Below are 22,062 nucleotides of genomic sequence, written 5' to 3' on the forward strand. Positions count from 1 at the left end.
ATTTTCAACAGTGTACTCCAATATGCACAACTGACTACATATCACACCTTCACCCCCTCCCCTGCTGAATAACAGTGGCTCATTTGTTATACTTGTTCTTTGTGTGACAGTTGTATTTTTCATGATCCCCATCACTTCAGTAATGTAGCACTGATGGCAGCACCCCCACTCTGAAAATTGTTCCATCACCCCCGTACAGAGTTAGTCTACAGCACATTTTCCCTTTTCGGAGTGTCAGAAGGGCAGTGCCTTTAATATTTGCATGTTACATTTTTCCCTGTGGAAGCATTTCTATGTGTGTGAGACACTCTGACTTTCTGAAATGCCCTGTGCCTTGAGAGCATTGCTTAGGGGAGATTGTCTGTGTGTCAGACTCTCTACATGTGTTAGGACCTCAGATTGCTTGTGACTTTAGCAAATGGGAATTTTTGTGTAACTTACAGTGTGTGATTGTGAATATGACTATATTTGTGAGTCTGTGTGAGGCTTTTTGTCTGTGTTATTCTCTGCCTGTGCGACTATATGCTTATTTGAGACTCTACAACTGAGCCCCATGGGTGGGTGTGTACGGCTGAATATGTGTGATACTATGGCCCTGATTAACAAAGGTGTCACACACCGCAGCACAGCAAATAAAGTTGCAGCGATATGTTGCATGAGGGAACGAGAGCAAGACAGCACTATATCTCCATAAATATGGCACCGTTCTACTCTTTCCGTACAGCTAGTGTGCAATCAGACTGCCCAGCAGCACACACACACTCTTTTGCACCATACAGCAAAGGTGTCTGCATCAGGTCTAGCATAGGTTTTGTACGTTTCGCGCTCGAAAGTAAGTCTAACAAAACATTTAACGCTAATTTGCCTCACTTTGTGACACAAATCCAGGACAAAATGTTTTGTAAATTTGGGCCTCTTTCTAAATGTGACTCGCTACCTATGTTAGATTAGCTACCAGAGTGAGATTCTCAGACTGTGGATGATTACAACTCTTCTTGTGTGTCACTCTTTGCATAAGACATTCAAACCCCTATTACGAGTTGTCATTAATGAGCAGGGCCGAGCTGGCTGTAGCGGGCACCGGGCAATCCCCCTGTGCACCGCACAGGTGGGGCGCCGGTTTGGGGCCTCTGGGGGCCGTTTTTGTTACAGGGTCGTTTTTGCATAGCTGCAAATTCAGCCCTGAAACAATAACGGCCGAAAACTGGCCCCGGAAAAAAGCTCGGCGGCACCTACGACCCCCCGGCCGGCCGAGCATTTTGCCAGGGCCGGTTTTGGTTCCCAGTCCGGCTGCCAGCGATATACTAATTGTGAGGTCTTTTGTGGATGTGGATATGTAAAGCTGAATCTAGAGCTGTCCGATGTTCATAACAGCTGACAACTAAAGGTGGAAACTTCAAGGATAATAAGAACTTCAGGGTGAACTGACCACAAGATTACTTACGGCCTAATTTGTTTTATTGTGGGTGGCCCTTTTCCCTGTCAGGGAGAGAGAGTAAATTACTCCATCCAGGGCCGGACTGGCCATAGCGGGCACTGGTGAACCCCCTGGTGTGCCGCACGGGTGGGGGCCGGTTTTGGGCCCCTGGGGGCCGTTTTTGTTACAGGGCCATTTTTTGCAGCAAAATACCCTGTACCAAAATCGGCCAAAAACGAGCCCAGGCAAAGAGCTCGGCGGCACCTCCAACCCCCTTCTCCACCTTTCCCCCGAGTGGTAGGGGGGCCGGCCAAGCACTTTGCCAGGGCCGGTTGTGGTTCCCAGTCCGACCATGACTCCATCACCCTGACGAGGTGCCACCTGCCTAATTTAGAAATGACCGCAAAGCTGGCATTTCTAATGCAATAGCAGGAACCCCATCACCATGATTGAGCTCTGCACCAAACTGTTTTCTTTGTTACCTCCTCACCATTGGAGTACTCTACCATGGTGAAGAGCGCATTCAGGAATTTTCACTGCCGCTCACCACAAGGGTTATCAAGGCAGAGATGGGCAATGAAAACTGACCTCTAATTTTGCCCATCTAAATTAAGCGGTGGAATTAGAGGTCTGCCTCCGATAACCCTTACTCCGCAGGGCCATCGGAGGGCTTTAATCATTGTGTAGACAGAGTCGTCTTCAATGTGGTTAGACCTAAAGTCCGCCTGCATCTAAATATGCAGAAAGACTATTATCTTGGCAGTATAGATACTCTGTGACCATAACTTCAAGATATACATCGGGCCCCAGCTAACTCCCCATTTCTCAATGGAACCTCAGCTCAGGGTTCCAGTCAAAAGACCAGCTAACTCTGTACTGCCAGAGTTCACGAGATTCCCAGTAACATTAATTCATAGTATGCGGGCTTACCCAGTGCGGGTCCAGGACTTCCATGATGAGGCCCTCTGTACTTGTGGCTCTCTGCATATGTAGGACTCTGTTTATAGGATGCATGTATGACACTCTCCCTGTCTGGTACCCTCTCCCTGTAATGTAAAGTTTAATGTAATGGCACTTGTATAGCGCACGAATCACCATGAGGCATCTTGGCGCTTGTACGAATACCGCTGAGGAACCCTTCCTGGCCTTTCCCTGTGAAGTGCCCACTTCTGGGCACCCCCAAGGTGGAGGCCAGGCATCCTAGCATTGTTGGGGCCTTTGTGGAGATTAAGCAAGCTATTGCCCAGAGTTGCAGAGTGGGACCCATGATTAGAATAGGCACCGAGGCGAGAATTATCAGGTCCGAAGAAATAGAGCCCAAGACCTGCCGAGGCGGGAGTTGAACCCTGGTCCCAGGCCAGACCTCTGCATCAGGGTCTGCCGCTCTAACCATTGAGCCACACTTCTCCACTGTATGAGACTGTCTACTTGAGACTCTAGGTGAGACTCTGCCTGTGTGAGACTCTGGATGGGTGTTACTTTGTCTGTGACTCCGCGTGTAGGGCACTCAGTCTGTGTAGGACTCCCTGTCTGTATGAGATCACATGAGACTCCATGCCACAGGAAGACCCCCTGAGACTGTATGTGTGTGTGACAGTCAGGCTCTGCATGCAGCGTGAGGAGGAGGAATTATTTGAAGATGTCTATGAACTTAAGACCCATGCATCGAGCAGCCTGAATATGGTAGTGGTGCAGTACCTAATCTCTCACCAATCACAGAGTCCCTAGAGATGTATGCCACAGCCTTACACCAACCAAGTCTCTTCTGTGTTTACAGACATAAAAGATGTATGGCAAAGGCCACATTAACAACATTAAACTAGTGGTGAGATATCCATCAACTTTCAACATGTTATGACTGTCTTCAAATTAAAACAATAGAGTAGAAACTCTAAATAAAGCATTTGGGAACGCAAGGAAATGATTAGAGGAGGAAACATGATTTAATAATGCTCCTTATAAACTCCCTGGCTGTTATGCGTGTGCTCGTTACATATGGAAGATATCGTTTTCTTGAGACGATGTTTATCAGAAACTGGCAGACGGTTTACTTGTTCCCAAACACATGTGGAAGACATTTGCTTATTGGGATTGATGTCTGGGGATGAAGTGTTTATACTGTGATGGTGTTGCTATTTATTTTATTATATACACTGTGAAAACGAAAGGCTTAGCTTGTCATGAATAGACATTAAACCATGTATTTTCTTTTTATAATTTGTTTAAAGTGTACCGACCCTGTGAGGGCATCAAAACTCAGCACTGAGGGTACCGGCAATAAACTAAACGTAAAGCAGCTAGAAGACTCTCATCAGGAGGCGGATTTATCAACTACAGTACAGGTGCCTAACAGGTAACTTTCAGATGATACAGAATAAAGAGACAAATCAGACACAAATTCGGATCCCGCATTTTGTAGAGTGTAGGATTGAGATCAGCCTCTACCGAGTCTGGCGAGTGCACTTGTCGAAGTCTTAAGACCTAGAGTGAGGCATGTGCGACAGCCTGGCATCTGGCAATGAGAGTTCAAGAGAGCCTCTAGAAAACCTTAGAGGAGGGGAAGGAATATGAGAAAGGCAGAGTGAGAGTGCACACGAAGCCATCTCAAAGGAGAGAATAGGATGCAGGAGGGGCCCATCCCCAAGCAGATGCAGGCCACTGTGAGTGAAGATTGACAGTGGGTAGTGAGCAACACGGGGATGTAGCTGGCTTATTTGAGTACATTCAGTGTGCGTGGAAGAAGGACTCTTTATGTAAGCTAGGGGATGTATTATGCACAGTGCCCTGGGGGTGCAATGGTGGTGTGTGCCTGCTTTGGGCGCCGCACTGTGGTATTACACAAGGGGGCACAGACGCGTGTGCGTCCCTTTCTGTAACATTGATAGCACTAGTGCACATGTAGTGCCAACGTTATCTCCCGGAGGTATTTCCTCTTTTGCATGGGGATCTTTCCCATGAATCTACAGGTTTCACACCTTTTGTACAGAGTTCGGACCTGATCTCTGGAATCTTCTACATCATTTTCTAGAACCCTGTATGAAGACATCCGTGCACCCCTTCTTATTATTGAGGCTCCCTCTCAGTCTCACTAAAAGAACTTGAACCGATCAACCCTACCTAAAGGTCACACTCCACACCATGACATGGATACATTTATTGATAAATAGGGAAGTCCACTAGCCCAGCTTCAGAGGACAGACCCAATGATTTTTCATTATCTATCAGATTACAGAAGGACACACGGAAGGAGTTTAAAAAGGCCACTGTGAAAGCATCATAGAAATCCTTAACAATAGCGTTTGCATGCACCCGAATACTGGAAACAGCAAAACAATCTTCCTTTTCTTCATTGACAATCAGAAATCATGCCAATGTGCGTTCTAGAGAGAATGTCCCCCCATGAAAAGCTCACAAATACAATTAATTAAACAAAAACATGATGTCTTCTACTACAGACTTCCAGGAAACTCACTATCAAGTTCTACTCCAGTGAAACAGTGATCATCCAGGCTAGCAGACTAGCAACAATAGCACACCCTCTTAAGGTCAAAGCATCCAACATCACATATGTCTTCAATCAATCCCTGACACTGACTCGACGCATCTGCACATTGACCAGCATTGATGTTAACAGCTGACAAAAATGGCCTTTGCCCTGGACACCAAAAACTGACAACAAACGTTGCCTGCTGAATTCACCTTGCTCCCATGGCTGCAGTGATATCTCTCCATGGCCTATATGGCTGAGAGATAGCTTCTCTGAGGACCCGAGCCTGGATCGATACCCTCTGGCAACCTTGCAGCAACATCAGAAGAACACCCAGCACCACCAAGAACTGAGACTAAACTCAATCCCAAGCTGACAATACGTTCCTCACAAAACTAGGGCCTGTCAGCACTGGCTAGGAACGGAAGTATGCCTTAGACACCCACAACCACCTAGTGGAGGCAGTTGCCAAGTTGTCAGCCTCACAGAGACTTAGTTCAATGATAGTTCAATGCCCTCCTAAACGGCTTACTTCCCTTGAGCTATAAGACAATCATTAGAAATAGGAAGACCAAGAAAGAGGCGAGGTGGTCATTCTCTACACAGATTACCTTTCTGCTACTTTTCACAGGGTACATGTTATTTGAATTCATCACCGCTCAATATTCTCTCAACCCCAATATCATGGTCTACCATTTCCTTGAAACCCTGTCACTCACTTGTAAACCCAATCAGATATATTAGTGATTATGAGAATGGTTTAATTTTTGGATCAACAGACTTGAATCAATACCAGCAATGAGCCTCTTCAAAACACATTAAGACCTTGGATTTCAACCATACAATTAGCATCCCAATGCATGTATCTGAGCACCCTTGATACATGCTCATTGTTCTTGAGGAGCTGGTCCCAGGCAAACAAAAAACAAAAACAAAAAAATGGGCGCCAGGTCATCTAAGAACTGGTTTAACAATGCTCTGGCAAAGTTGATATGTAGCAAACACTAACTGAAGCGCAAATGGCATAAGTTAATATCATCAGAAGATAAGCTCCACTGTAAGTGGCAATGGAGTGGCAACAATAATGCCATCATAAGAGCAAAAAGGCACCTACGATGCCTCCAAACCAATTAGGAAGAGATTAAGCATCTTTTGAGAACTGTTTACTCCAGCTGCCTTAAGGAAGGCCTCCAGTGCAGCATAATGACTACTATGAAATACATTCTTTAGATAATTCAAGTTTGAAATAAACAACTTCCTTAAAGAAAGAGCTAATAACCCTCCACCATCTCATTATGTGCTTCCCTCATGAATCTTCTTAAGTCCTCTTTCACATGCATAAGTTAAGTGTAGTCCGGGAAGTGCTGAAACCGACATTCAAGGAATAAAGCACATAACTTATTTAGCGAACTAAGTCCTGCTACATGCACCTACCAATTCCTCCATTTGCTAATTGGAGGTATCCCTAATGCGGTAAATATGTCTCTTTCCAAAGAAGTTATTTTGTGCTCACTAAAAAAGCCATCATCATCCCACTTTTAAATATAGCAGCAGCAGATATGAAAATCCTGGAAATATATTGAACAATCTAGCCTACCATACCCTAGCAATAACATGGAACAGGAAGCTGCATTTATGTTTTGGAAACGCCTGCCTAATAGAGGGCATTGAATCAATGATAATTGAGATTACAAGCAATTTTGCTGCTTATCTGAAGGTAATGAAAGAACGAGTGATGTCTCCAGAGCAGACATAGTTAGTTTTTGTCTTTTTGGAAAGGTTAGAGAAGAAGTTATGTTGGGAGTTTAGTAATAAAATATAAGGTTGTGGCTCAGAGACTGAGAGTTATTTTTATAAACTAGGATTGACTTGCAAATTGAATTTCCAATGAATACACTAGCTGTACTTTTTCTATCCAAATTTGGATTTTCCAGAAAGAGAAGAAAACAATCAATTCTGGAAAGCTCCACTGAGTATCATGCTTATGGTAAAACTAGTGTGAACGAATTGATGCCTCAAAAACATATAGGGGCTGATTCTGATTCGGTAAAATGCCCTCAGAATAGCCGTACAGAGCTTTTTTCCCTTACGAATCGTATGCAGAACCGTACCCGTACGTACGATGTAGTACGATGTGTACCCAAAGCAGTTCGCCGTACGAATCGTACCAAAGACCGTACAACTCACTAATCCGTACGAATCGCATTCAGAACGCGCAGTACGCGATGTCCGTATGGATCGAAGCTGCATTTTCGGACCCAGCAAGTACGAATCGTATCGACAACAACACTCCGTACGACTCTTTTTCTACGGGAGCTTAAAACATCTGTAAAAGCAGATTTTGCGTGATTGCAGGGGTATGGTGCATCGGGGTACGGTGCGTACACCCCTGGATTTCAGGGGTACGGTGCGTATGTCCCTGTGCGTAAACCCCATGATCGTAGGTGTACGGACTGTAGGGGTACGGTTCGTACACCCCAAGGTCATAGGTGTACGGTGCATACACCCTGTGCATACACCCCTTGATTTTAGGGGTACGGTGCGTATGTGATAGTGTTGCCCTCCGTACAAATTGCTAACACGCGACGTTTACCGTACGAATCGCGTACTCATTCCCCGGTCTGGATCGTGCTTGGCGGGTCGTACGGCATTTTTACGAATCGTACGGTTCACTGTGCGGGTCGATGTTGTATGTATTTACCCTTCATTTTCGTACGGTTCGCAATGATTCGGATGTATTTTCTTGCAACGGATCGTACTACGTGATTCTAACGGATTTGTACTATTCGTACGGAAATGGCTACGAATACGAGTCGTCGTACGAATTCGGTTCCCAAATCGGAATCGACCCCATAATGTATCAGCTAGTACTAATTAGCAAGAATCCTCGGGGACAAGTACGAAGCGTATAGTGTACAATGTCTGATGGGTTGCTATCTGTGTGCCACTACATGTCCTAGAGCCCAGAATCTCTGTGTCAAATGCCAATTAATTGGTAGAAATACCAGGTCCTAAGCTATCCTCATCTCTGCTCTCTAGTTACCCAACACAAGGACCTATGAACCATATAGTGACAAAATACCGAGGGAAAAGTGGGAGATGAAGAATGCTGATCCTCCCGGGCACGTCCGAAGCTGTCTAAGACAGTGAGTTACACCACTGACTGAGGGTTCATAGATTGCAGAGAGACTGTGAAAAACAACAGAATAACTGTAGTGACAATCTATTCAAGTAACAAGTTCTTCTTTAGCAAATTGGCTTTTTTTACATGTGAGCTAGAGCTCACCCTGATTGTAGGAGTGAGGTGAGGTGAGCCTATACAGGAAAGGCACTAATTTTCATGAGAGGATAGCCATAGAGCAGGTAGTGTTCATGAGAGGGTCACTAAGAGAACAGGTGCTCCTCTTACAAGTAGAGCTGTAGAGGAAGCATAGGTTGCAACAAGTTACATGATCAGAAATCCCTGGTTCCCAAGCGAGTCTGAGAAGGAAAGATGACTATAAAGTGAAATAAGTGAATTGGGTTTGTGAAGCATACGTTTATGCAACAATGAAATCTTGCCAGGCACCCTGGTAAAAGTGCTGTGCATCTTTAAGCATCTCAGTTGTCCTTAACCTGGAAGGGTGTTTGCTGCCTAGGTTGACCTGGAATAAATGCACTCCATCAGCCTATGACTCGATAGTCAAGTTGCAAGATGCTTGCAAACCAGCACCACCTCCATGAGTCCCATCACCTATGCACAAAGCCGGCACCTTGTACAAAAGACTACTACCGCGTGAAGGGTTTCCTTTGTGTTGATGGTCCCACATGCAGGGTCCTGAACTCTGAGCATAAGAAACTGCGCATAAGAAACTGTAGTGATTTGTGTCGCTGCCATTTGCAATAGCTTCTCTTAGAAGAAGAGTTTAGGTATGTCTGAGATTTGAGCAGTCATTAGGACACTAAATTAGACAATAGAGAGAGAAGAGGCTTTTTCCACTGATACAAATATCCTGTGACAGATAGACACACTTTTGATTTTAATGATCTTGACTGCTGCAGATGTAGTAAGTAATGAATTTGTCAGGCTTGGTATCATTTGCATAATTTGTTTTCATGTTTGAAATTCGTTTCTGATGATTAGGTTAGTGCCTTGCTTGGAAAGATGACCAAAGTTGAATTTCATAATTAGTGATATCCTGAAATGACTGGCTTTTGGACGCTTTTTAAAATTATTTTAAATATCTAAAGGTTGTTTAGACTTGAATGGTAGTCATGATAGAGGCTCATATACTCGCCCTGAAAGAAGACAGGATCCTGCCATCTTGATGAACTCATTGAAGTGGTGAACATAACATTTAATCTGCCCCCTATGTAAAGTTGCATCTTTTCTGCATATTGGTGTTCCTCCTTATTTTAAGCACTGGGCTCTATTCTTGCAGCTTTGGTATCATAATCAGATAGTGGGACCCAAGTAGTTCACCGGTTTTGGTCTTTTTTTGCGTCACATCATACACAAGATGAACTTCAGTTCTTACAATTGCGTGAAGATAAATTTACGAAAATACTTATAAAAGTAATCCTCTCGTGTTAAGGCACTGGTCAAGGAGACCATCTAGAATGGTGTGGAGAAATCTTTTTCTTCTAGTTAGTGGTGAGAAGGGTGCAGAGTGTGGAAAAGTGAAAGTTATGTCTGCATCATAGAAACAGCTTGAAGACAGCACAGAAAGGAATTTCATATCATTCTGTTCAATCTCAACACAAGTGACTGTTTAGCAGACCTGACCTATCAGATGGACAAAATGAAAAATGCAATTGGGGGGAGGGAGGAATTTTGATCATTCATCAAATCAACAACTCAACTCTTTTTCTGTCATGTAATTTCAAATCAAATCTTTAACTACTCAAGGCAGATAGAGAAGAGTGATGCTGTTTGTCCCATGGACATGGCACAACCTTAATTAAACATACCTGTGACCTGCATGTCACTAGTAGAGACAGTCATAGGATTAAAATACATGTAAGTCAAAAAAGATGCAGATCACAAAAGACTGAGTTGAGTTGGAACTCAGTGAGATGCTAGTGCGTTTATCTTACTTACGATGCAACACTACTGTGCAGGATATGTCGATGAATTTCTACTAGCAATAATGATGTTATCCAAACACCCCAATACCTGGTTATGAAGCTTGTGAGCAAGGTTGTGACCGGTGCTACACTGCATTAGCCCAAGTTTACTTACAGGTTTGGTCACAGCAGATGCGCCAGGTGTCATGGTATAAGTTTACCTTCTCTCACATGGAGTCATGATGCCAATCTTGGAAAAGCATCATGGGCCAAGCCATGAGCTTGTTCTTTGTCCTCTGTTCCAAGCCTCTACCTAGTGCTCTGTGACCTTTGAGATGTCTTCTTGGTCAGCTGCAACTGCAGTCAGGTGCCTATATTTGACAGATGGCCATGCTGGGAATGTAGTGGTGTGTAACATGGCTTATTGAACTCTCCCCAGCTGCTCTTTCTCTTCAACATTCTCATAATTTTCATCATAAATGCTATGTCTTCACCACCTTAGTAGGAAACAGGAATTATGACAGGTTGCCTTGCTGGAATGGCAACGATCTGTGGGTTTCCCACACGCAGGACATCTTAATATATATTAAGGTAATTCTAATTTGGATGCCAAGATGGGTTTATAGCCGAATGGGATTTTGAACTGTGAAGGAATATCACATTTCAAAGATGCTTTTTCCATGCAGATTGTAATCAAAGTTGCTTTTTTCATGCATGTTTTATCAGGAAATAACAACTAGTGAAATTGTCCGTGAGGAAATGGTCTAGAATGGGTGACAGATGAAGAAGAATCCGTGTGCAAACATGTATTTATGTGGAAAAGGCGTAATTGCTACTGAAGAATTCAGCACCAGCACAATAATACTGCTCCAGGAATAACCCCATCCGGTGGAATAAGTTGATCTGGGTGTCGGACTACAAATACCGCATTCCTGCACCTCTAGTAATGAGGGCCTTGGTGTAGTAAGCTGGGAACGTTGAGTAACTACTGATAGTAAATTGTCTCTGGGACAGCGCCAGAGGTCTTGAGGATGACCCCCCCAATTATTGTGGGCCCGGATGAGTTCCATGTGCAATATGATTACATCAAATTGTTTCATCTTCTGGGACCAGGCATTAGCATAAAGTGATATATCACACTCCGTCCATGAACATGGGAGAAGTGAGCTTTGGTGGCAGCCTACGCCATTTTTCTCTGACTTGGTGTTCAGGGAGATTATTCATATTAGAAATGATAATCAATCAAAGCTGACATTTTTAAATGAGTTGGGTTACAATAACCTCAGTTACACTAAGAGTAAAAAAAAAGGCAAATCGACCATAGCAAATGCTGTTAAATCCAAATTATTAATATTTAAATTTCATTTTGAGCCCAAGTATATTATGATGATGATTATTATAATTATTTTAAAAATAACATTATTTTCTGTTGCAAATGTTAATCTTTTAGACAAAGCAACCGTATCAAACGCTAATAAATCGAAAATATTCGTTTTTTATTTTAAATTGAGTCTAATTATTATTATTATTAATGATATTATTGTTATTATTATTTTTATTATTATTAATAATAATAATTATGCTGCAACGATTGTACAAATCTGCTTTAGGTTAGGGCCCAAGGCACAATTCTTACGGTAGGAAGTAATCAGGAAGAAACACACTTTGCCATATACACACTGCATTATAATTTATTGCATTATAATAAAAATAATAGCTGTTTCTATTAACTAGTTTGTGCTGGCAATTTCTTTTTTAAGTAGCACTGATGTGTGGAATTGTAGAAACAGAACACTGCATACTGACTGCACTTGCAATATACTTAATCCCAATACTTGCAGCATTGGGACTAAATATACAATGGATAATTCCTATCTACAACCTTCTGTCAAAATTCAAAATCCTATAATTTGAGGCAGACACATACCCTTATCACAGGCAAGCCACCAGCAGACTTGGCACGTTCAAAGCGGTTGTAATCATCCGTTTCTCGGTTTCACTTGAAGCTCTGCAGATCTTACTGTGCCTAATACTGCATTAAAAGGCCAATGAATATTCATGAGGGCTAAAAGCATTTGAAGATAAAAGCATCACCTCATAAAGTGACAGCACATATAAAAGCTGTAAATTATATGTGATACTTTTCACTTTCATACCTCTTTAAAAATGCAGTAATTTTCATTTTTTACCATTTTATTGCAATGGTAGAACATACGATTAAACCACTAGGGAGCTAAATTAGACTCGATAGTAATCTGACTAGTCAGTTGGTATCAATGACCCCAAAATAAGGATTACAATTAGGCAGACTTGTGGTTGACGACTTTCAAAGGTCAATTTAAATGCGTGCGGATTGAGTGGCGTGTTGGGCCATCAGAAAGTCAAGAAATTTCCAGGCTAGAAGTTTTCTATATTGGCATAGAGAGTACTTTTTTCTTACAATTTTGAATCAAAAAGAACAAAACCGTATAAACTTCTATGATGGACCTATAGGCAATTAGTTAAAAGTACATTATTATAGAATCATGAAAAAACACTAATGTTTTCTAATCCTCACGATTCAAACCTCGTGGATAGGGGCAATTAATTCTCCCATTGCCTTTTCAATGCCAACCATAAAGGAGGAGGGGTTATTATTCCAAAATACCATTTTTTATTTTTAGTAAATCTTTTTAAGGAATCTTTGTTTATATTTGCTTAAAATATGTTTTATATGGGTAGTGATCCATTTTTTAAATATTTTTTTCATTTACGTGTATCCTTTTCCTAGCAGCTGCATCTGATTAGATGTGTCTCCACTGCTCCCTTGCAGCTGCTGAGCTGCAATCTGGTACTGAAAATAGGAACCAGCAGGCCAGGATTTACGTGCTGCACACAATGACCTCTGTGGGGCAGCAGGGGGAGGTTCTGAAAGTAACCTTAAGCTCTCTTACAGTTTTAGAAAGGATGGAAGCTCAAGCCATGGCAGAAGCTTCAATAGGGTATGGGATCCCACCCCTGCTAGTCTGTGTGGATTCAAATTGCACCAATGAGAATGTGACAACTTTGGATCTGGTAAACCAAGGTTCGAGCCTCGGGGTCGACTCCACATCCTGTGATTCTGGGCAAATCACTTAATCTCCCAGTGCCTACCAAAAAAAAAAGAAATGAACGTGTCCTTGGGTAATGTAACCAGTGCTCATGTAAAGCGCACCAATACCTCCGGGTTGGGTTTTCGCTATATAAAATCTGCAAAAAAAATAAAAGTTGATGCATTGATTAGTACCCGGAAGCCCCATTTTAGCAGCCATACCGCAGTGCCTGAAGCATGTGTAATATGTTGGCTAAATAACATGGATTGTAATGGGAGGTAGCTGAAGTGTGCCTTTACAAATGTGCAATCCAGGCATTCATTTGAAGTGCGCTGTTTTCTTTAGCAGCCCTTTCCAGATGTATTGAGCCTCGCCACCCTCAATCACTCGCCACCTCATGTCTTCAGCTGGGGAGCAAGTAGAGGTAAAGAGAGCTGACAAGCACATTAGCAGTGTTAATGAAAACACAAACCTGTTTTCACGAGCACTTCTGAAAGGTGTGTACCCTTAATATTGAACGTAGAATATTTTGAGTATAATTGTATTAAGGAAGACATTATCATTGATAAGTATATCGTTTTAGTATTTCATACAATAATATTGAAGTTTTAAATACCTGTAACATCAATATTTACAGTAGAAATTCAATGAAAACACCAAAGGTCAAAAAAGATTTTATAGTTAGGTGAACATGTCAAAAGCACTGAAATTCACAGATAATAGTTTTGTCAAGTACCGCTAAGTCGTGCCTTAAAGTAACCATAACTCGCACTCTCGCCATGTACTAGTTACTTCCTACTTTACATCATTCATGACCTGTCCTTTGACATCATTGATAACATCACTTCAGCAGCTGAAATGACATCATTGATGACAATACTATGCATTTTTGGGGAACGTGAGTTATAGCTACTTGAGTCCACAAGTTATAGCTCCTTAAGATAGCTATGACTAGTGAATTTCAGTGGGTTATGCTAGTTTAAAACAGTATGCTTTAACGGACATTTACAGCTAACTATAACATCTCTTTAAACTTTTTTTTCTCACTGAATATATATATAAATATAAATTCACTGAAGAAACGGTTAAAATACTCATTATAGTTAGCTGAATATTTCAGTTATAATATTACCGTTTTTAACTAAAAAAGGACCCAGACATTCACCAACTATAGGTAGCAGTGTAAACTATAATTTGTGCCCCACCATGCACTGCTTATGACCTTGCATATGATATCACTCATGACATGTCCTATGACATAATTTATGATATCATTGATGACATCTCAAATGACATCATTGATGACATTACTGCTGACATCACTAATAACATCATCCAAGCTTCGTTTTTCCCACATATTGATCTATAAATTACTATGGCATTGGAGGCTTGGCAGTGAGTACAAAATAGCTCAGGAGAATATCAGCCAACATTACTGCCATCACAGACACAACTCCTTTAGGTGTAGAAAGCATGCATTATGTGCAACATTGAGCCTATATCATGCACTTTACCGCTAGCATAGTTCACATTAACAATCAACTAAGTACAGATATAAGGGAAACCCTCATTGAGTACGGTGTTCAATCTGCATACAACTGTTCAAAGAAAGTCAAGGTCCTAAAAATAGTGAATCACAGTTCCAAGACAAATGACCTAATACAGACAGCTTTTATTTGTGTCGAGCACCTGAAACTCACAGAGCCTACATTGAGAAATGAAGTTGATATTAGTAGAGTACTGGGTACTGTGCTTACTTTATACCCCACTGTTTCCAAACAGTAAAACTTTCTTAAGAAACCTACCACAGAGTATTAAAAAGTAACTACTAAGAACAGTGTACACTCTATGCAACATTTGCCAAATATACATTATTTGCTAAAAATAACCAAGTGCTGAAGGTGCAAAACATCCTACTACCTACACCCTTTATACTGCCATGAAATCTTTACAGATAGCCCCAAACAAGCCCACGTATATAGGTAAGTGTTTGGTGCATACAGTCTTCAAAAATTGTCATGCTGACACAATTCTGTCTAATAACTCAAGGCTGCTTACACAATTTTAGTATCTACTATGTAGGATCTTATTCCTGTTGAAAACCTTTACTGCAGAACCAAAACCCCTGTGTTGAACATAATGAACACAAGTCAATTGTCCAATGCACACAGAGTTACTCTTGAATACAAAGATTTATAACATATTCAATGCTTCTACACACCTATGGTGCAATTGGAGCAAATCTGTTTGGCAAACACATACACCCATTAGCTGGATCAATGCTGTCCAAAATTAGATAGACAAGCAATATGGTACTTACCCGCCACTATGAGAACTATAAAACGAACTAACACACTCATTGGATGATGTCATCAGTGATGCTATCAATTATATAATTTGAGATGTTATTAGTGATGTCATAAACTTTGCCATAGAACATGTCATAAGTTATGTCATACTCATATGTGAGGCCATTAATAGTGCATGGTTAACTATAACTGGTGATTTTATGTGTTTTTTTGTTCAAAACGTTAATGTTATCATTGATATATTCTCCTAACTATAACTTACAATAACCTTTGTTTTTTAAGCGAGTTTCTGAGTTTTTTTAATTAAAAACATCCTTTTATTACACTTAACAATAACGTTACATGAACCTTTTTCTTTTTCAGTGAATTTCTAGGTTTTTTTAGCATAAAGTTATATAAAATGATCATATGTAAATGCAACCCTCAGGCCTTGCAGCCCAAACCCAGCCATGCATCCAACTCCTCGCCTGACCCTGGAGACCCCATTCTCCAGGGCCAGTTTTTCTTAATTAATGTGGAGTGAAGCAGTGCCGCCCTCCTCCCGAGCCGTTATCGGTCTCAGGGACCCCATCCCCTTGGGCAACATACTTAAATAAAGCGGAGGGGCCGTGCATGGCCTCCCTTCCCTAAGATGATTTTGGACCCAGGGACCCCATGCCCTTGGGCATCGTGTAATTTATATGGGGGGAGGGAAGGCAGCCCCCCTGCCCAATTTCGACCCCGAGGACTTGATTCTCCGGGTCCTGGCTCACTTTTCAGGAGGGTGGGGGCATGCAGCCCCCCTCCCCAGGCAGATTTTGGCCCTGACGGTCCCATGTGCAGGGATGCAATGCATTTTACAGGGGGAGGGGAGTACAGGCCCCGATTTTGGCATCAGGGACCCTATCCCCGAGACCTGGCATAATTGTGAGGGGGGGCATGTGGCACCCGTCCCTGGGTCGATTTCCGTCCAGGGGAACCCATCCCAGGGACCCAACACCTTAAAGCTGGTGCCCTGGTGCACAACCAGGGCACCCACCACACTGTCATTGAGGGCCATGTGAAGAGCCCTAAGGCCCCTGAGGCCCCAGCGGGCTCAACACATCCAGTGGGAGCAGGCATTGCTCAGGGAGCAACAAAGAATGATGCAGAATTTTTCTCATGATGCTGGCAGTCAATCAGAGTGCTCACTCTCGCGATATGGCCCAAGGGAAATAAGGCTCCCTGAGCCAATCAGAATGTTCTATTATTAAACTTGCGCTCCCAACTGCCAAAATATACAATTATTTTTGACCCTTAATATCTCAAAAGCTACAGATTTACACCCAGTCACAAAAAGCACAATCTGCAGATCAAATCTAGTTTCCTGACAGATTTTATGTAATTTCGGTCAGCAGTTTTTACTGTAACAGGTCTTAAAAAAGTCTATGGGCAATGCATGGGGATTTGCGTTTTGGTATCCCCTTTTTCTTGGCCCCTGCTTGATGGGTCACTCCAAACTTACCAGGAAGGAGTTAAGGTGGCCAAATGTTTTTTTGGGCTATGCTTCAAGAAGATTCGTCAAACTGGGCCAAAGTTATTAGCAACCCAAAAAATGATCCATCTTGAATAGCATGGTACTCCATTCAGTAGAGTAGCGTATGGTAGAGTGGCATAGAGTTGAGTGAGCATAATAGTGTACAGTGGAGCTTCGTAGAGTGTACTGGTGTATAGTGTAGTGGAGCGGCATTGAGTAGTATAATGTATGGTGTAGTGTCATAGAGTGGAGAGGTGTACAGCGCAATAGTGTACAGAAGAATAACGTAGCGTGGATAGGCATAGAGTTTAGTGGAGTTGACTGGAGTGTGATAGAATGGAGTGGCATACAGTGTAATAGCGTACAGTGGAGTGGCTTAGAGTGGAGGTGTGTAGAGTGGAGTAGAGTTGAGTGACATACAGTGGATTAGCATACAGTGGAGTGGCATATAGGTGAGTGGCGTAGAGTGTAGTGGTATAGAATTTAATAGTGTAGAGTGGAGTGGCATACAGTGGAGTATGGTACTTGAAACAGACATAGTGTGAAAGTGTGTGAATGGATGTAAATGTAATGTGTCAGCAATACACACCATGAGGTGTAAATGGCCATTTTTGGTAGAATATGTGAATAGTGTAAGTAGTGTGAAAGTTATAAGTTTTAAAATGCTTAGTTATTTATTGTGCTGTGGCATGCCTCAGTATGTTTGTGGTATACCGCAGTACATATTATTGAGAAGTCAGTATGTGAATGGCTAATGACTGTGTTTGCCAAACGTAAAATGCATTCATGTCATTTTTAGCACAGTTTCGCTGCATAGGGTCGTAGATGTAGGTAAATAATAAGTTTGTTGTTGCTCCCTCCTTATTACCACTTTATTAAATTGGCAATAGGTAGAAAAATGTTCTAACTATAGTTATTGTGCTTTAGGTAGAACTGCACATAAAAAAAAAATAAGTAGTACAGTAATTTGTAGGTATTTCCACACTACTACATAGACTTTTTGCGCAGATTTAAATATGTTACAAATAGAAAATACACTGTAGTACACTATATTTGTAAAATATAGTTTAGTACAGTATATTTTAAAAACTTTTAACGTAATGTTTTTAAATTAATTTTAAGTACAGAGGTACTCCTGATGAAGTAAGCAGATACTCCACATATATTCCCCCAAAAATATTGAAGCATAAATATGTTTCCCTCCGTATTACCACTGTAATAGTGTGTTAATAAGTAGGGGAATAATATCAAACCTAATACTTCTATCTAAGGACGTAATACAGAACACAGCAAAAGTGTACCTATAAACAACATGGCTACCTTTAACCTTTGTAAAGGCAGCCAATAGCCAATCACACAATGACTTGTCATCGCCATATGCCACAATACTTCGAAAAAAGTTCAAGCAAGTACAGCAGCAACAAATATCACTAAGGACAGTCTGTGCACTATAATGTGTAATCCTGCCAAATTTGATGGAAATCCGTTCAGCCGTTTTCACACTACATGAGACATGAAAGTCTATGGAAAATGCCTTGGTAGAAAAATGCATTGTGGGACCCCCCTTTTATCTTTGCGCCCTCATGACCAATCACCACAGAATTTCCATCCTCCACCCACGTAGAAAAAGCTTTAGGTCTGGAAAGCTTATATAAAAACACATACAAGTGAACACCCCTCCACACACACACATACACACAAACAAATATGCATATGCATAAAAGGATGTAGCTAACCCTTGGTGGTTTCCAGGGAGAGTAGCTCCATCATATGGGACACTCTACAACACAACCTACACTCTAAAACTGCTCACCTCAAATGCCAGTTTTAGTAGCAGAACTTTTTACCATAGGATTAACACAGTGCCATTCACCCCAAGCTAGAAAAGTGACAAAGCATTTTGTCATTTTTACAGCAAAGTCTTAAAGCATAGGTTTAGCCATTGAAATGGCAAAAGCCTTTTACGATTTCAGGCATAGTATTATAGCTATAAACTGGTAAAATACCACCCATTCGAACCTGGAATGAATAAAAGCGGCACTGACACATGTTTCCCTCATAGAATTCGTCAAAGAGGGTTGTATGATGGTACAACCCATGCCTATACCACGTGGTCTCTACCACGACCGCGTCTTTAGCATGCATGCCTTTACCACCAATTGCGTGGTAAAGACATGATGGGTAAAAGGGCAAGCGGGCTAAAGATCATACCCAAGCCCTGTAAACTGCCCCTTTTCCCCATACCCTGCCCCCCTAAATATTAACCCCACACTCCAAAAACTACCCTAAAATCAGCCAACGCCAAGAGCCCTAAACTATACCAACATCCCTAATCTACCCCAACACTGCCATTTAAACTGTCCCTAAGCCATAAACATTAAGCCCATGCCCTTAACACTACCCTAACCCCAGCTCCCCAGCCCTTAGCCCTAAAAAACTGTTCCTTATATCTGTGAAGTACCACAACCCAGCCACCCAGCCACCCTCCCGCCCTGAGGCCTAAAACTGTCCCCTACCCTGAGCCCTAAAAACTATCCCGTACATCTCTAAACTACCCCGACCCTGGTCCCTGTCCTGTAAACTGTCCTTCTCCCCCTGCCTTGAGCCCTAAACTATCCCCTGCTACCCTAACTACCCGACCCTGCTCCCTAACATGTAAACTGTCCCCTTTTCCCCTGCCCTTAGCCCTAAAAACTGTCCCCACCCTAAAAACTACCCCAACCCCCCTCAGAGTCTAAAAACCTACCCCCAACCCCCCCCAAAATGGGGGACTTCCTTATCCTGGCCCTTATACCTGAGTGATGTCTGCTCAGTTCAGTGGGATGCAGTGAACTAGTAAAGTGTATGTATCTAAAAGCACAGGATCTACCCAATTTATAAAATATGTATTGTATTAGAGATGTGAAAAATATAATTGTGAACAATCTGACACAATTTTGACTGTAGAAGCAAACAGGAAGTACATAAAATCTTGTAAAAACTGAGGTCCCATAATAAAGACATATGATCACATATGCAGGGCTTTTCAGACAATACAGACCAAGCTGAACAAAAAGGAACTAAAAGACAAAAATTATCAGCACTGCCTCCTTATTAAGATCATGAGGTTCAACAGTGCAGGGCTAACAACAACTATTTGAGCTGTACCACTTCCTCAACTGGAGTTTAAACACCAATAGTGGGCATACAAAATTATTTAAAGTATAACAATTATATATAACATTGTAAGACAGTTTCCTCAGCATCTCAGATTTTTATAGAAATAGATGATGAACAAGCTCTTGGATATGCACATTTGAATTATTTATTGTGGCTACGCAAGACACACACAACCATCTTTTTAAAAAATCCATTAAAATATTACACCTAATCACAAATCATCTGTGATTAGAAATTAATATGAATATAAATGAACCAGGTTCAGCCTATAGATGCATATAACTGGCCTCTTCTATTTCATGATTGCTCTAAACGGTCTAAAAACATTGACTCGGTCCATGTGCAGAGTGATTTATGATGTGACCTATACAAATAAATGTAAACACACATAACTGAAATAATAATTCAGTTCACATATAGGAAAGGGACATTGAAGCCAAAAACAATGCGATTGACACATGTCTTATTTTATGGACAAACCAGCTGAAATTACAGAACTCGGTGGAGCTCCTAGAATTATTACATGGATGCTATGATTTTGAACTAAATATTTGACTTTGACTCACCTTTTCTGAAGAATAGAATTTGATATCGGTGGGTTATGATTACTTCGGATCCAAACTCGCTTTGCCAGCCAACTATGAACTTCTGTGGAAGAAAATATTTTGACATTTAAAAGCTACACATTTCCCTCTCTTCAACTGGTCAAGCTCAATAAGATGGGCAGTCTTGAAAAGTTTCTTCCTCCATTGTTAGACTCAAAACAAAAACTGTGATTCGGATTGTGATATCCTCGAACTACAATGGGTTTCATGGCAGCTTGCTTTGGAATCATAACTATTTCCACATCTTGCAGAAAATACTATAAATTATTTGATTTCTTGTTAGAATATAGATCATGATTCGTGTCCTGCTCTTCCACAGATAAACTTTCTCTATATAATTAATTTTAACAGTATTCAGGAAACACTGCACAATTACAGTGTCTGGATCTTGGGCTTTAGCACTCACAGTCTGAGCTTTTTAGGTCATGAACTACCCAGATGTGCTTTGTCCTTGTCATACATTCCTCCACTCACTCAGTCCCATACCCTTAGTTGAACACAATCTTATTAGATGTAATCTTTGGTGGACTGCCAAAATTCATCACATATATGTTTTACTCACCAGTGCCACCTCATTGCTTGGTCCATTTGCTGACAGAACCATAGAGTTTAGCCTTTGATGGAATCCAATTTCCTGTTGCCCGGCTCAATCCCACCATAGACCATATCATGAATTCCCTTCTCACCAGGAATTAAAACAGAGTTGATGGTGACACATTTTCCACCATTGCTACTACAATCAAGAAGACCATGAGCCATAGATTACACTCTTTCACAGATCCGGCTCTTTTGGACCTCATGTTTTACATTATTCATTATTGTGTTGGGCCGACAACTTGTATAAGACTAGGATGAGGCCTAATGCTATTCTCTTGTCCTAAGATTTATGTTCACTACAATATAAATGAGCTCAACCGAATAAAATTTGCTTCTATTATGTCTAGGAAATCTGCAAAAAGTGTGAGAGAAACTGGTGCAAAGGGTTTACAACAACATGTAAAAAGACCTATTGGGAGGCCCTAGGAAAATACCATGCCTCTGTCAAGACTACCAGAATAGCCTTCTTTGAAGACACGATCGAAAAGAGCTGGAAACAAGTCATGAGACGTTCTCAAGGTAGTAAATAAATTCATGGGCCCCACTGCTTGCAATCGAGGTGTGCGACCATAGTTAGATTGTTGTGAAAATTGGCTTATTTTTTCAAGATAAGATTCTTAAAGCCCAACCTAATTTGGAGGGATCTTCCTTGAAAGAAATTCGCTCTCTTCCTCCCAAAGAAGTGATAACGGTGGTGGAATTCTCCTCTCCTCCATTTCATCTATCTCCTTAGAAGAATCTCTGGTAGCCATTCAGAGTCTTAAAATCTGCCTCACCTATGGGCCTCTGCCCTACTAATTTGTTAATCATGGGTACAGAGGTGATTAATCCACTGGTAAACAAATTGCTAATGGCTGTATTGGATATGAGAGGAAT

General features: G+C 41.5%; 1 protein-coding gene across 2 annotated transcripts in view; it reads right to left on the minus strand.

Moving 5' to 3' along the window:
* APBB1IP (amyloid beta precursor protein binding family B member 1 interacting protein) overlaps positions 1-22,062 on the minus strand; it is an 880,024-nt gene that overhangs the window by 742,973 nt on the left and 114,989 nt on the right. The window contains exon 2 of one of the 2 annotated variants that reach the window (XM_086941655.1): positions 20,551-20,632. The exons of the other annotated variant lie outside the window; for it this stretch is intronic. The gene's annotated coding sequence lies outside the window, so the exon portion shown is untranslated. The remainder of the gene's footprint in view (positions 1-20,550; positions 20,633-22,062) is intronic. 2 annotated transcript variants of the gene reach the window in all.

Source organism: Lissotriton vulgaris, chromosome 10 (genome assembly GCF_964263255.1).
Source record: "Lissotriton vulgaris chromosome 10, aLisVul1.2, whole genome shotgun sequence".
NCBI lineage: Eukaryota > Metazoa > Chordata > Amphibia > Caudata > Salamandridae > Lissotriton > Lissotriton vulgaris.